General features: G+C 49.8%; 2 non-coding genes and 1 pseudogene across 2 annotated transcripts; 1 reads left to right on the top strand and 2 right to left on the bottom strand.

Moving 5' to 3' along the window:
* Positions 1 to 157: 157 nt before the first annotated feature.
* On the bottom strand, positions 158 to 310 carry LOC140213805 (5.8S ribosomal RNA). Its single transcript, XR_011890790.1, has one exon. It is a non-coding gene; the product is annotated as a 5.8S ribosomal RNA (ribosomal RNA).
* Positions 311 to 1,880: 1,570 nt separating this feature from the next.
* LOC140213846 (small subunit ribosomal RNA) lies at positions 1,881 to 3,694 on the bottom strand. Its single transcript, XR_011890828.1, has one exon. It is a non-coding gene; the product is annotated as a small subunit ribosomal RNA (ribosomal RNA).
* Positions 3,695 to 12,298: 8,604 nt separating this feature from the next.
* On the top strand, positions 12,299 to 12,472 carry LOC140213825 (U2 spliceosomal RNA; annotated as a pseudogene).
* The last annotated feature ends 2,062 nt before the right edge of the window (positions 12,473 to 14,534 follow it).

Raw genomic sequence — 14,534 nt, 5'->3', positions numbered from 1 at the left:
GAAGATTTGGCACAACGGTTTGCCCACCGTCTCCTTCTCGTGAGGCCGCTGGCGCGTGGCTTTAGCGCTCAACGTACTGTCCATGATGCCGACGCGGTCAAAACGAGTCGACGGACGCACGTTCCCTGTGCGCCGAAGGCTCTCTTGATATGTGATCTGACCCTCAGACAGAAGAAGCCAAGGGAAGACCCAAGGCCGCAATGTGCGTTCAAAGAATCAGTGCTCAGTGTGTCCTGCAATTCGCACCAAGTCTCGCGGCTGGTTGCGTTCTTCATCCACCCGAGAACCGAGTGATCCACCGATTAGAGTCGTGAAAAATAGTTTGTTGAATTCAGTACAGTACAACCAGTGTTTTAGGCACGTGGCGTCTCCCTGTGTGTGGTTTCGAAGAGCGCCTTTGGGCGTGCGCTCCTCCCGTCTCGCTCTTTCGGCGGCCGCGTCTCAGCAGCTGAAAGCCTAATGGCACTCCACTCCTGCTACTCGCGCGTGTGTTTTGCGCCCACGCCTTCTTAGCTTGCCCTCGAGGTACCCTACGCCGTTTGCGCGCACTCGAAGCCGGTTTTACCTCCCAACCATCCACCGGACCCGTGTGTCTCGTGCGCACGTTCACATCGCTCCACGAAAAATTGCAAAAAGCGACAGAGCCATGAGTAGGGATAAGCCGCTGTGGAGTCTTCAACGGCTACATGGCCACAGGCAGGGTTTCACCCCCATCGGCGTGCTTCGCTTCAGTCAGCAGTAGGTTCATTGAAGGGCCTCAAACACACACACACTTTCGCATCGGCAGATCGCCGCAGCATAACCGCTGCTGATCCAACAGCCTACTGAGACGAAAGACAAGAGCCCGGCGCGCGTACTCGCGCAGCTCTCCAAAACCACTCGGCCAGTGCTAGGAACGGCTCCCTGCGCCGGAGCCACAACTAGTCTACTTGAGGCGGAAGACGAAGCCAGCAAGGGCCTGGCCGCAAGTGCGTTCGAATCCGGGACTAGAGTCCCTCGTCCGTCCGTACTTCCTCTTTCGACGTGCGGTGCCTTCCCAAAGCGCACAAGTCCGCTAACCGCAGAACGCTTCCGACGTAGCAAAGCCGCGTTTCCTTCGGTACTTCGCAGTAACGCCGCCTTTCCCTCGGCGGCGGGCGAATAGCCTGCAGACGTCGTCGCATTAAACCGCGATCTCGACACCTCGCGCGTCACGAGCAGGAGCCGACCGGCAGCCTCCGGCCCTTTCGGACTCGGTGGCACTTGCCGCGGAGAACGGGAGAGCGCTTCAGGCCACGGTTCCTTCCGTACTTGGCAGCCGCACCCTCATACCGACAGTTCCATGACCGACCGAGCGCCACACCGTTCCTTTAGTACTTCGGCGGCAACAAAGTCGGGTCGGTACTCCATACTCGCCGCAGGAAGCGACCGGCAGCCACCAGCCTTTTCAGACACGGCAGCGTTTGCCGCGGAGGACGGGAGAGCGCTCGCACCACGGATCTGTGTTTACTAAGCGGCAGCGGCATTACCTCTCGACCGTCAGTTCCTTGACCGACCGCACGCTTCGCCGTTCCCCTCGTACTGGGCAAAGCAGCAGGTCGGGTCGTCTTACTCCATTCCGCGCAAGAGCGCCGAAGCGGACAGAAAGCCCACCCAGTGTGCGTTACGCCGTTTCTACCCGCGGGCGCGGCCAAGCCAACCGTCCAAGGTTGCAGCCGGCGTCCACTGGGCGCAACAAATTTGGCACGGGGCGCCCCTCAAAATTCAGGCAGTCCCCGGCATGTTCGGGTATAGCCGTCCCCGCGTCCAAGCGGGGCCAGCGGCGGAAAGCGTCGGGCGCAGCGAGCTGCTTCACCCACACCGGGTAGAAACAATGGCGCTCGTCACCCTTCACAATCCGGTAATGATCCTTCCGCAGGTTCACCTACGGAAACCTTGTTACGACTTTTACTTCCTCTAAATGATCAAGTTTGGTCATCTTTCCAACAGACCGGCGCAACCGAAAGGCCGCGCCGGACATCGGTCCGAAGACCTCACTAAACATGCAATCGGTAGTAGCGACGGGCGGTGTGTACAAAGAGCAGGGACGTCATCAACGCGAGCTTATGACTCGCGCTTACTGGGAATTCCTCATTCGAGGGGAACAATTGCAAGCCCCTATCCCAATCACGAAAGAAGTTCCACGGGTTACCCAGTCTTTTCAGACAGGGATAAAGACACGCTGCTTCCTTCAGTGTAGCGCGCGTGCGGCCCCGGACATCTAAGGGCATCACAGACCTGTTATTGCTCTGTTTCGTGCGGCTAGGAGCCGCTTGTCCCTCTAAGAAGGTTGTAAGGTGCTGGGAACCCCGCACCTCTTTAATAGGCTAGAGTCTCGTTCGTTATCGGAATTAACCAGACAAATCGCTCCACCAACTAAGAACGGCCATGCACCACCATCCACCGAATCAAGAAACAGCTCTCAATCTCTCAATCCTCCCAGTGTCCGGGCCGGGTAAGTTTTCCCGTGTTGAGTCAAATTAAGCCGCAGGCTCCACTCCTGGTGGTGCCCTTCCGTCAATTCCTTTAAGTTTCAGCTTTGCAACCATACTTCCCCCGGAACCCAAACACTTTGGTTTCCCGGAAGCGGCCCGCCGAGTCATTTGAGTAACTCAGGCGGATCGCTGGTTGGCATCGTTTATGGTCAGAACTAGGGCGGTATCTGATCGCCTGCGAACCTCTGACTTTCGTTCTTGATCAAAGAAAACATTCTTGGCAAATGCTTTCGCAGTAGTTCGTCTTGCGACGGTCCAAGAATTGCACCTCTAGCGCCGCAATACGAATGCCCCCGTCTGTCCCTCTTAATCATTACCTCGTATTCCAAAAACCAACAGAACAGAAACGAGGTCTTGTTCTATTATTCCATGCAAGTTTATTCAGGCGACTCGCCTGCGTTGAGCACTCTAATTTTTTCAAAGTAAAAGCACCGGCCTTCTCGAGGCACACAATGAAGTGCACCAAGAAAGGACCGCCATGATGTTCAGTCCGAGCTGTCGCATCGGGTAGATGCACTACTCGTCTGGAACTGAGATCCAACTACGAGCTTCTTAACCGCACCAGCTTTAGTATACGCTATTGGAGCTGGAATTACCGCGGCTGCTGGCACCAGACTTGCCCTCCAATTGATCCTCGTTAAAGGATTTAGAGTGTACTCATTTCAATTACGGGGCCACAAAAGAGTCCCGTATTGTTATTTTTCGTCACTACCTCCCCGTGCCGGGAGTGGGTAATTTGCGCGCCTGCTGCCTTCCTTGGATGTGGTAGCCGTTTCTCAGGCTCCCTCTCCGGAATCGAACCCTGATTCTCCGTTACCCGTAACAACCATGGTAAGCAAGTAACCTACCATCGAAAGTTGATAAGGCAGACACTTGAAAGAAACGTCGCCGGCTCGTGGCCATGCGATCAGAACAAAGTTATCCAGAGTCACCACACAATACGGGCCGAAACCCGATCGATCTTGGTCTAATAAAAGCACCCGTCGCCCAAAGGGCTTCAGGCTCACTGCATGTATTAGCTCTAGAATTGCCACAGTTATCCAAGTAGGAAGAAACGATCTAAGGAACCATAACTGATTTAATGAGCCATTCGCGGTTTCGCCTTATTTCGGCATGTACTTAGACATGCATGGCTTAATCTTTGAGACAAGCATATGATTACTGGCAGGATCAACCAGGTAATCGTTCAACTGCGCGTCCAGCCTTTCAAGCAGGCCGGACGCCGTTTTTGCGATGCCGAGGCCACCTTCAGGCGCCCCAACACGCTTCGTTCTCGCAAAGGCTAGCACTTTGCACAGTCCGAGACGACGGCGTTCGAGCTCGCTACGGCGCCCTCGCCGCAGGGCCGGGTATCGCCACGCGGCAAGAAGCACGCAACGTTCTCGATAGACCGGTTGTGTCGACTCGATCGCGGCTTGCGGTTTCTCTCGAGCCCGCAGCACTGGTGGACCGACCGACACTTGCAACGTAGCCGAGACGGCAAAGCCGCTAGGCGACGGGTCACGCCCGCGCCTTCGGCGCTTTCGTATTTGACTCGTCCGAGGACGATGCGGAACACACTTCGATATCGTGGAAAAAGCGTCGTCCGACAACCAGCCCCTAACGCATCAAGCGGATGAGGCTGCAGACGTCAGCTGTAGGATCCACGGGGGCGATACCGGGGACACGCTTGACGGGCACGAAGCCCGCCGCATATCAAACACCCAGGTCGCTTTGGGGGCGACTGCTCTCTGGGACCCCCATATAATAGCAGCGATAAGTACCCAGACCTCCATGGGGCCGTACTCGTGCCACTTTCGACGAGCGTTTGGCGAAAATCGTGCCGCCTCGTAACGCCGCGAGCAAGATGGAAAGCTTACGCCGGCAGCACAATGCCGAAGTCGTGAAAGCGCAGCGCGTCCACCGAATGCGCGAACGGCAATTTCTCGCCAATGGCCAGTACGGTTTCCTGAACAATCGCCTTTCTGTCGCCCTACGGGGTCCCCGGCCGATCGATTCGAGGCACGCTAGCGCGGCCCCTTCGCCATTTCCGAGCACGAGTGCGAACAGTGCGGGCGGCGTGCTCGACGCCCCGGCTGACGTCGTTTCGCACTCGGTCTCTTCGCGTGGTCGCGGCAACGCCGCGGCCAACGACGACGTCTGCGCGGTTGTTTGCCGGTTCCCGGCGTGCTATAGTGCAGCCCTCTGCAGGGTGACACCGGCTCCGTCGTGGCCGTGCGGCGGCTTGTACGCAAAAGTTGCGTCAAAGGCGTCGCGCTCGCACCGCCCCGGCACACGTGGTTTGGGACTCGGTCTCTTCGAGCGCTCGCAGCGATGTCGAGGCGATCGCTTACGTCTGCACGGTTTCCGGTGTGCTACAATGCAGCTGTCTGCCGCACGACACCTCTTGGTTGCCGAGGCCAGCGCGGCAATTTACTGAAGCGAGCGCATTGCGCCCAGGCGGCAGGGACTTTGTGCTTTCGGGAGTGCTCTTGCTGTAAAATTTGAACGGCTGCAGCTGCGCGAAGCAAGTGTACTTATTTTTTCTCTCTCTCTCTCTGCCTTTGAGGCGACTGTAATTTTACCTTAAATGCAACTGGAGGCGGCAGCAACCTGATGAGAGTAGGTGGACTTCGGTATATGTTGTAATTTAGAAATTGCTTTCAAGCTTTGAGGACATACACCTTCGCGCCATCTGTTTTCCCCGTCTCTTTGGCACTTTATAGTGTGTGCTGCATGCTCTGCATTCCAAAGAAACACGCCTGTGTCTCTCCCTCTCTCACGTTCTTCTTTTTGTAGCTGCTGTTGTAGAAGATGCTATGTTCTTTACTCGCTGTAACATAGAGTGCTGGCACAAGCCAACAACCTTTGCGTATTTTTTTTTTCTCTTCCCAAGACGTTTCTGCCATTATTCACTGGCTCTCGTTCTTAGTTTGCAATGGAGCGTTAGCTCGCGCCATCTACCTTTCTTTCTGTATGGCAAAGTCCGCAGGTTTTCCTAGTTCCGTACACAGATGGCGCCAATGCGTTTTCGCGCCAGTTTCGAACGACCTCGCTGTACTCGTGTTTCTCATTGGAATGTTTCAAAGGGGTTTGCGAAAGGAGGTGGTTCTTGTGCAAGGCTGAGCTTTCCAGCTGCGTTTAAGCTATGCTAGCATGTGTGCGTATGTATATATATAAATATATATATATATATATATATGTAAATACAAAAACACACGCACACACACATGCATATATACATACTCACACGCGGTAATGGTAAGATGATGAGGTAGCACTTTTTTTTTTACAATGCCTGTGTTTCAGATGGCGATCTTTCTCCCCTCTATGTTTCCGGTTGGAAGGAGTGTGCAGCGTTTTCTATATTTATTTTTTCATTCACTTCTATGTTGCTCGTCTTCGTACATGGGGCATGCTACCTAATTGTACCGGTCGATTCGACACGTTGCGATCCGTCCCGGCCTGTGCCGTATCAAAATTTTGAGTGGGCCTTGCGGTAAATAAAAGAAATGAAGGAAATGCGCGTAGTATATTACAATTGCGCACGGGCTTGAAACGAAGCCCTCAAAGAAGGTCACCTTGAGCGGTCGCATTCAGACGGAAGTAAGCATTCCCCTTGCGCGTGTTTTCCGCTCCCCTGTTCCGTTTTCTACGAGGTTGCCTTCTTTGGTCTCGCGTTACAAGCAAGCTTGCACTCGGGTCTCGTTTCTACGGGACAGCGTTTCGTTAACAGCGAAAGACTGAGGCGTTGCGAGTTCATCCGTGAGATAGGGAGCGTTGAGTCTCTAGACAGGCTGAATTTTATATTGCCCACGCTGTTGCTGAGGTTACCAATGTCGGCAGGGCGCCCACAAGGCAGTAGTACAATGAAGTGAAGTGAAGGACATCGCTTCTCGGCCTTTTGGCTAAGATCAAGATCAAGTGAGTATTTCGTATCTGCTCTTTTCGGCACCTGGGACCTCCCCTGGTCCCAAGTGTGCCCACCCGAGCGTGTACAAGTCCTGTTCCTGGAACCTGGACCGGACCCTGGACCTGCCTGGCTCGGTTCTGCACCGCCCCCGGGATCTGGCCGTGACTGGCCCACTTGGATCCAGACCCGGCTTGCTGTTGCACCACCTCCAGGACCGGCCCACCTGGATCTGGCCCTGGCTCGCGGGAACACCATCGCCAGGTCCATCCCGAGTGAGCTGCGCCTGGGCTCCACTGGTCTGGAGCCGATCTTCCTTGGGTTGCTGCTGGGACACCATCAGCGACCCGGCGGACAACTGATGACCCAGGCACCTGCAAGGACCTGTTCGCGGCCCTCTACAAGCACCGGGGACTACTGAGGCACCAGCAGCTCCTGCTGAATCTCGACCCCACCGGTCCACCCACTACCAGAGTGCAGAGGCGTCTTGCGCCATCTGCACACCATCAGTCCACCAGATCGAGCCTCCTGTCTTGGTGGCGACCAGCGCCTCTGCGGCCATGGCCCCCGAGATGGACCCAAGTCGTGAGACCCCGCTGAGGGAGAACTGTTTTATGTTTAACGCGCCTGATGGTGACGTGTCTGTTGATGACCTGATAGACGCAATAGAGCTCACTGCGGGAGACGACAGTGTGTTGGGCCTCCAACACATGGGTGGAACAAGGTACCAAGTCTGCATGCGTACAGCCGCACAGGCGACCAGATTAATGGTAGCTGAAGGTTTCCGTGTTAACCACGTTAAGGTATCAGTGGAAGCAGTAGGACCACCAACTGCGTTTGTGAATGTGTATAGGCTCCCTATGTACATTCCCGACGAGGCCCTACTGTTCGCATTACAACCATATGGTAAGGTGAAAGGTGTGTCACATTCCAGTGTTCTCAGCCATCATAACAAGCTAAGCGGCGTTCTAGTGGCCCGAATGGAAATGTGTAGGCCAGTGCCCAACTTCATGACCATTCAGGGCCATCGAGTGATGTTCGAGTACCGCGGCATGCGTCGGGTTTGTGCGAGGTGTGGAAGCGATGGGCATATGGCAACTGCTTGCACATCACCATACTGCAAGCGTTGCGGCACATTCGGCCATGAAACGGAAACATGTGCAGAAGAATGTAAGCGGTGTGGCGGACAACATGCCACTAAAGCCTGCTTCCGAAAGAAATCCTACGTTGCAGCGGCCTGTGGATCTCCATCCACTAATGTCGTGAGTTCCTTTCAAGAACCCATACGATCCCCCACCCTGCACAAACTGGAGCCTGTCAAATCTACTCTAGAGGTACTAAAACCACGCACCACGCAAACGTCTGCAGCTTCACCCAATTACTGGGATGAGCGTGATGCAAGCGACAACGACAAAACAAACCACCAATCTAGTAGTGGCTCATCTGAAAGCGTTGACGTCGAAGAGCTTGGTTACACGACTTCGACAAACACTGAGGTGACTCCAACCATCCAAACGGATGGAATCACATCCGACGTCTCGACATCAACATCGCAGTCTCTGTCCCCACAGTCTGCTGACCACAAAGGGGAAGCAAAAGAACTACTACAATGCAAGAAAGCGTACTGTTCTGAAAGCAGTGATGACCAGCCCATAACGGCAAGTGGTTCACATGCAATCCCCGAGAAGTCTTCAGCCAATGGGAAATCAGCCAAAAGTGAACAACCTACGTTGAATACCACAACAGAAAATGACCGACCAATAACGGCCAGCGGCACTTATGCGATTCCTGAGATGACTCCAACTAAGGAAAAAACAACTAAACCGACTGTAAATACCACACCAGACCCTAGCGGATTGCATGATGACCGACAAAAACAAAAGAAAGAACGACGACGCTCGAGATCAAACAGAAGAACAAAAGAAGGAAAACACAGCCTGGATAAAGGAAAAACAAGCGATACGGACTCTCACCATCCCAACACATCTCGTCGCATCAAGGCAGACACGAGTAGCGATAGCGACGCAGTCCACAGATTACAATCCAAAAAAGCTAGGACGCTTTCGCCCAAACAGGATGAAGGGTCCTCCTTAAGTGATGACGACATGAGAGAATAACCGCACGGTTGACTATGGCATAACTCAATGCTATAGCAACCTATGTCCATTCCCTTCCTCCTTGCAAATTGGCTGAATCATTACCAAAATAAAACAGAGAAATGGCTACACTTCAATGCATGTCATTTAATGTCAGAGGCATCCGAAACATTCATAAACAAAAACAATTATTAAGATTCGCTCAGGAACAGGAAATCGACATCCTATTCCTTCAAGAAACAAATTTCCGAACCCCACAGGACGTAAAGGCATTCAAAGAACTACATGGCATAGATGGGTTTTTCTCACTCACGAACAGCAAAGCTTGCGGTACTGGTATTATCTTCATTTCGAATAGATACCGCAACCGTGCATTTTGCACGTGTGATACCAAAGGGCGCATTGTATACGTTGATCTATATTTAGGGGGTAGGAAGACTCGAATAATTAACATATATGCGCCAGTGACAAGAACCTTAACCACTGAATTTTTCCTCAATCTGTGGGATTACATGCCTAGTCATTCGCAATGTATATTAGTTGGTGATTTTAATTGTGTCCTCGATAGCAATAGAGATATACGAGGCCCTGGACGTGGGCGCTCAACTTATCACGCAAAAGAGCTTAAAAATTTGCTTCAGCACCATAACATGTCAGATGCATGGATTTGGTCCCACGGAGATTTGTTTACAAGTACAAGATCCTGTGGTCATACAGAAAGCAGATTAGATAGGGTCTATATATCACCGTATCTATTAAATGACCTCATGGAGATTAAAACGATATCAGGACCAACTGGACATAAAGCCTTTAGCGACCACAATCCGGTCATATTCAAACTCAGTGGAATGGAAGGGCAACCCTATAACTCAGGACTGTGGCGTATGGACCCAGCTCTGCTACACGACCAAGAAGAAATAGAATGGATAAGACTGCGACTGCAAACAAGCTTGGAAAAGAACAACCACGGAAATTGGGATGACCTAAAAGAGGAATGGAAACAAATACTTATTGAAGCTGGTCAAAATAGGAAAAAAAGACACACCAAAGATCTTAATGACATTCTAAGAAGGATAAGAATCATCGAGAGAGGAGGGTAATTGACGTGCTGTATGCAAGAATATGTGGATTGCCTACGACACAAATACAAAGAACGGCTTAATAAAACCAAAGCCATCGAGAGTATGCAAGTTGACAATCAAAGCATTGAATCAAATAATTTGGGAGACAGAACACGGTATCCAATCCGTAATAGAAACCCAACAAGGATAGATAAAATAAGATTAAACAACGGCACTATCACAACAGACGAAGAATTCATTACTGAGGAATTTCTAGAGCATTTCAAGAAAATTTTGCAGGAAGAACATCCAAACTAGCAAGACAACATCACCGGCCTATTAGGAAATCTTCCCCAAATAAGTGAAGAAAGCAAGGAGCAACTATGCGCACCAACAACAAAACAAGAAGTATTAAATATAATTAAGAAAATGACACATAAATCGGCACCTGGTCCTGACGGAATTTTGACCGGATTCTACTTCACCTTCTTTGATGTGATTGGTTCCAAACTTGTGCAAACCCTAAACAACCTAATTCTAAACAAGGAAAAACCGCCGTCGTTCGCTAAGGGCCGTATCATACTGTTAGCCAAACCTAACAGCGATCCATTAGATGTTAATGGATGGAGACCGATAACGCTACTCAATACTGATTATAAAGTGGGAACAACGTTATTAGCGCACAGACTCAGCAGTATACTACCCGAGGTTATATCCGATTTTCAAGCTGCAGCAGTTCCCGGCAGATCAATTTATGCCTCACTAATAACCACCAGAGACACCTTTGCATACGCTAAACAAAAAGAATGTAAAGGCATCTTCATTTCCTTAGATCAAGAAAAAGCATACGACCGAGTGAAGCATCATTACATATACAATACTATGGAAAAATTTGGAATTCCAGCAACGTTTGTGCACATCATTAAAACACTATATCATGGAATGACAAGTGAAATTCAAATTAATAATTTTGTAACAGAGACATTCGCAGTGACTAGAGGGGTTCGGCAAGGATGCAGCCTGTCACCAGGACTCTTCGTCCTGTCCTTAGATCCCTTGCTAAGAGCCGTTGAGCACAATAACATAATTAGGGGTTTTCCCCTACCAGGAAAACAAGAAATTAAAATAACAGCCTTTGCAGACGATATTTCATTATTCATGAAAATTGAAGATAGCTATCATGCCTTTCTACGGACTTTTGAAGAGTACGCATCTGCATCAGGGGCTAAAATAAATCACAAAAAAAACAAAGCAATTTGTTTTTGCCCACCCGGAAGTATTGCGCTGCAGGATGTACACATTGTGGAAGTAGTTAAAGTTCTCGGCATTTGGTTCGAAGCCGGGGATATCACAGCCAAATCATGGGATGAACCACTAAGAAAAGCAGCACACTTCGTAGACCAAGAACTAAACCGGCCGGCGAGTCTTCGGGAAAAAGCAGCAGCAATCAAATCGAAACTGTGTGCCCCAGCATTTTATGTGGCGAGAGTGACGACCATGCCCAGACTGGTAGCTAGCAAACTAACAACACTCATAGGCCGTTACCTGTGGAGCGACAAACCTGCTCCAGTCACTCAGAACATCATTAGATTGCCAGCTTCAAGAGGAGGCTTGGGAATACCCAACGTTGCTCTTATAGCGAAAACTCTGGCTGTGAAAACTGTCGTGACATTGGCTAATGCCCCACAGTACAGGGGTATGCCAGTTTTACGGTACTGGCTAAGTACACTCGACCATCATATTACGGACAAGAAATGGTACGGCCCAAAATCGGAAATACCAGCAAAATTCTACAAAACAGTCATCACTACAAAAAAGCAATAGAGGAAATCTTTCCGGAGACTGCCATTGAAGAAATCAAACCCATAGACGCAAGCACTGCAATGGCCATTAGTGAACTGAAATCCGACGACCTTGACAAAACCAATACCCAAAAATGGAAGTTTTGGAACGCTACCAATCTCCCACATGATATGCATGACTTCGAATGGAAAAGAAGATGGGGTGTCTTACCTACAAAAGCACGCCTGGCCAAATTTGGCATCACACAGACGGACCGATGTCCAAATTGTTCTGCGCTGGAAACTCAACAACACGTATTCAAGGGATGCCCTCCTGCCAAAATAATCTGGAGATTGGCTTCTATCCATTTCAAAACAAAATTAGGTAAGCCATATAGGAACAAAAACAACTTTGAAAAATTGTTGACAATAGTAATTATGTTTTGTTTATGGAAAAGACGGGGGAAAGCGGAAATAACACGAAAACCACAGAAAGCCGCATATCCTGTATTGAAGAAAATAAGAACTAATGTGCGATTTCTTAAACCACGAACTTGAAAGTAATGGCATGCAAGAATTTCTAAAAAAATGGCACACAAGATTCTGGTTAGTAAGGAAAGACAAGGTGACAATTCCTATTGTCGGTTACTGATCTTTGAGCCTTTAATGGCTCGACTAACTCAATGGCTCAAACCTAGCAATTGTATAATTCTACTACATAGGATTTCACAAGTTTGTTTGTAATACATTGTATAGTCCACGTTGACATTGTACTCATTGTACCCACTCCATTGTATGTATTCATAGGAATCTCCTTGTATGTATATTTAGATATCTTTCTGTGAATCATCCTTGTATCGTAGCAACTCTATATGTATTTGTTTGTATAGAACAATCTGATCTGTACTGAAGCATACACGTATTGTGACATCAAAACGGATATTGTATACAAGCAAATAAAACTTCTCTTTGTGTAGTATCTGTTCTTATGAGCTTAATATCTGATACGGGTTCTATATGGGCCCACGATATTAAACCTATTTTTGGAAGTTGGCGGAGTGCCTGAAGCCTGCTTCACCTCCGCCGCAGGTCGGCCCGGCATTGCACTACCTCCGGGATCGGTCCCCGCACACTTAGGTGACACTTCATTCAATCAAAATGAAGAGCACAAGCTCGAAGCGAGCACTGACTTGACACGCACCATTCCTATACTATACGCAACGATGCCGGTTCGCGGACCACGAGAGTAATTAAACTGTCGCTCCATCTGTGTGTAGCGTCGCACTTGCTGCGTCGCAAATGGGACAGCCGCTCCAGCAAATTTCTAGTTATGGGCTTCGAGAAAAATAAATGAAAGCAAAAGAAAGAACCAGAATTCCTATTTATCCGATGTCTCTGAACGATTGTCTCCTGTAAAGAGCCACTTGGGGGGATGGGGGTAGGATTAGCCGTGGGGTTTGCGATCAATATGAATCCCACTCAAAGCCAACACTGCATTTTGGAGTTCACTATCGCTTGGATCCGTAAACCACCGCGCCCACGCAGGCTCGGATTAACTAGCGTTTGTTCTCACACACCCCAATCTGCTCTATTCCGATCCCCCCGTGACGCTACAGAGCCCGTTCCGTCGCCCTCAGTTACCCTTCGGTAATCCTTAAAGCTTTTTGTTGGGCCACTCGTGGCATCTTTCTCGTTTAATCAAGTTAAATTTTTTTCGGTTTTGGGGGAAAACTCAATGAGCTAGGCGCGATTGTGTCCCCGGCGCCGCTCTCAACAAGATGGCGGCGACCAGGCTTCTTGCCTGCAGGTTCGGCCTAACGCAAACACGCCTGCAGGGCAGTGAAGCCGCGTTGAAGGGGCAAAGAGTAGTGCAGTGAAGCGCTTGCTCGGGCGAAAAACGCAAATATTAGCCGAACATACAACCAAATCGCCCAATAGGAATTTCCATTATTGGAAATTCCAGTTCAGCTTGCGCATTGCGTTCGCCTAAGGTAAAGAACACAAATGCGAGTGCCACAGCAGTCAAGTCAAAGCTTAGGATTGCGTACCATTTTTTTTTCTTGCCTTTTACTCCTGGCCTGCGTGGCCCTAGCGCGCATGCACACGAAAGTAATGAAATAGTGAAAACACGAAATAATGCGGTGCGGCATTATCATATCTATTTTGTGCGCTTTGTTCTTTGTGGACTACAGCGGTGTGCGTCATGAGAAAGTTTCGGTGCCCTTCTACTGTGACCAGTGAAGCTATATTTAAAACCACATTGATTTGTACGGTTATTGCTACAAACTGCGTGTGGGTGTTTTTCTTTTTCGCTGCCAACGATGGGTTATCGCAACCGCAATCGGTTCTGCTGCTACGCTAGACGCGTGCTTGCCAATGGTTGGCTCTATACGCGACCCGCGACGAGTGGTCGGCACATTCAAGCAGTCAATTGCAAACCGTTCCAAGAAGGATGTACTCCACTTGCCACCTAGTTCGACGATTGTACTTTCTGACCCTCGAGGAAGCGCCGCCATCCCACGTTTTTTTATAATACGATAAGATTCAGAGCGACCGCGACCACTTGTCTTTGTCAATATCTCGGAAACCCTTTCTTTCTTTTTTTTTTTAATCCAGATACTCAGACGCGCCCGTGTTCACGCGCACTTGCTCTCTCCGATAAGCAGGGAAGCTCGGTTGGGGTGGTGTCGGGCCTTGCGCATGCGCTGCTGAGCTCGTCGCTGCGCCGGCCGGTCGACGCCGGCGCGGTACTGGTAATGAACTTCGACGTGCATGCTGAAACGTCACTTTGTATTGCCACTGTAGACTAGCAATGCAATGTGTTTGCGAGCGATTGGATAAATGAGAAAGCGTGCACTGTCTACAGTTCATGCCCCTCTAGAGTAGTGGAAATGTTGCTCCAAGTGTTAGGTTGTAATTTGCGCCTACGAACATGAACTAAACAAAGAAAATGGTGTGCAGCCGCCTTCGCTTCATGAAATTCCCGTACGAAGAAATTTCCGTGCGCAAATGAGAGAGCAAAAGACAGAAACCATGTAAAGAAGAATGGCTGCCTTTTACGTGATCTCGCGCATGAAACCAGACGATAGATTTATTTTAGCCGTTCATTTTGATTTGCCGAATGTAAACCGGAACACTTTCTCCACGCGGTCTTCAGATTTGAATGGCAATCAATCACATCCTTTCTTTTTTTT

The sequence above is a fragment of the Dermacentor andersoni genome, chromosome 10 (assembly GCF_023375885.2).
Source record: "Dermacentor andersoni chromosome 10, qqDerAnde1_hic_scaffold, whole genome shotgun sequence".
Lineage (NCBI taxonomy): Eukaryota > Metazoa > Arthropoda > Arachnida > Ixodida > Ixodidae > Dermacentor > Dermacentor andersoni.
Note: the sequence above shows the minus strand (reverse complement) of the source record. Positions and strands in the feature narration are given on the sequence as shown.